This window comes from Ostrea edulis, chromosome 7, assembly GCF_947568905.1.
Source record: "Ostrea edulis chromosome 7, xbOstEdul1.1, whole genome shotgun sequence".
Lineage (NCBI taxonomy): Eukaryota > Metazoa > Mollusca > Bivalvia > Ostreida > Ostreidae > Ostrea > Ostrea edulis.
The window spans coordinates 12,472,842-12,475,105 of record NC_079170.1 but is presented as its reverse complement, the minus strand read 5'-3'; the positions used below and the strand labels follow the sequence as shown (position 1 = coordinate 12,475,105).

At 35.7% G+C, this 2,264-nt stretch overlaps 1 protein-coding gene across 1 annotated transcript in view; it reads left to right on the top strand.

Moving 5' to 3' along the window:
• The window catches only part of LOC125654246 (interferon-induced protein 44-like), a 129,154-nt gene that overhangs the window by 101,769 nt on the left and 25,121 nt on the right, over positions 1-2,264 (top strand). The gene's annotated exons all lie outside the window — the stretch shown is intronic.

The window sequence follows — 2,264 nt, the reverse complement described above, 5'->3', positions numbered from 1 at the left end:
AATTAGACGATAACAGAGGTGTTGTGGAGCGTAGCGTAACGCCCTCTGGTGAGAGATTGCTGGGCGACGTGTCAGCCAGTATTTTATTATTATTATTATTAAAACACCTTACGCAAACAACTGATATACAATAAGTAGATGTATATATTGATTTTCGATACACTTAAATGTTTTATACATCACTGAATTATAAGCACACGTATTCAACACATAAATTAGCATATGTTATACACTATATATTATACACAAGCACTATACATCTGGCATATATATACAAGTATTATATATTGATTTACGTGTCTTCTACACATGTATGATGCAACACACATATTCACAGAAATACGTATAGGCTTATAATTACATTGTACAGATATAGCTAGTGGTGATAATAATGTTGGAATTAATTGAAAGGCCCACATATGCAACAGGATACACAATTATTAATAGTGTCGGCCAGTATTGTTTCGTTATTGTGTACATTCATCGAGCGACAAATATCCTCGGGAACAGACTGTCCACCAGCAGAGATACAAACTCGATGGTTAAATGCAAGGTCAAGATAACGAACAGTAATCAATCTCATAACTCCAACGGACACCAACCGATCTCTAGGAGCCTGAATCTAATACACCGTGAACCATGTAAAATACCATTCATGCTCTCACTTACTACAGAAATCTATCAATAGATGAAATCAACATCACAAAATGTATTTACGGTTTTATTTATATTCCAAGCAGTGGACTTTCATCCATAATTGATAAAAGCATTTCTGTAAACAATATTTTATTATTGTATGTCTAAAATTCCGTCTGCTACAACTTCACCCTGGTCATCGGAATTGTACCTACTGCTAAACTTTAGGTTTTAGTAAAAAGGTCATTCACAGGATGTATGGCCGATAAGTCGTCAAAGTACATTAAGACCTACACACTGTTCTGCCTTTTTGCAGATGTTAACCACAATATAGTCAGCATGTTTTTTCTTTCAGTGAAGTTTATTACTGTATAAGTCGTACTGTGCATTGTGGTAAATAACTGAAATACACAAAATGAAAAACTGTTCGCAATATGTTGTATTTGTGATACAAAGACACTCCAATTTAGACAATAACATGAACGTTACATCGACAAAGATATAATTAAAACAAATAATCAAAATATTCTACATATAATCCCCGAGTTACTTTTATACAAGGCATCTTAGGTATGATAAACTTGGGTTCAAAATCTGGTGAACAATGTATATGAAAGTTAACTTTACCGACATGGAACAAATATTTAGCCTTGAGCATAGTAAACCACTTGCACCAATATATATATATATATATTGCTAAAAGACTTCATACCTTACAATATCATGAAAAAATGTTTGTTGAGAAAAAATGCAAACTTACACATAGTACAGGGAGGCATCAATCCATAATTTGTTACATATGTGCTTGGAGCAAGCAAATATCGTGCGCAGGAACTACGAATTATAAATTACAGAACCAATAACGTTCAAACAGAGACGGATCGCCTTGATTACTAACATGGTCTAAGAGAGATAACTCAAATTCCTATGTGAATACATAACACTCCCCGCCTGATATGAAATATCATAAGTTTCCCAAATTTACATGAAACATGTGAAGACACAATGTGAAACATTACAACAAAATACGTAAAGCGATGAATACATCTAGTCTGTGTAAAGTCAAAGTAGTGGAATCACATGAGTAATTGGTCGGACATAAGTATGTTTAATTCCATCTGCGAAGGTGACAACTTCCACTTTGCGAACTAGGTCATCCCTACTAGTGAACACTCGGGTAACGCGACTTAGAGGCCAAAAGTTTCTATGCTGTTCATTGTCCTTTAGAATGACGACATCACCAACTTGAATATTTGGTTTGACCTTCCATTTGTTGCTCGACTGTAGAGACTGTAAATACTGTTTGCGTCAACGTTCCCAAAACCTGTCAGCAAGGACTTGGACAATCTTCCATTGGGAAGTGTATAAATCGCGCACATTAAGGTTCAAAGGGGCATCGGACAAGTCCCCAATCTTCTGTGTTAACAAAACATTTGGAGTAAGTACGGATGGTAAATCGGAATCACTGGACACCGGTACGAGAGGTCTATTGTTGATAATATTAACAATCTCGGCAAAAAATGTACAGAGCACTTCGTGTGTTAGCTTGGTGTGTTTTACTTCAAGTAGTATGGCATCTAAAATGCGACGTGTGATTCCTATGAGGCGTTCCCATGTTCCTCCCATAT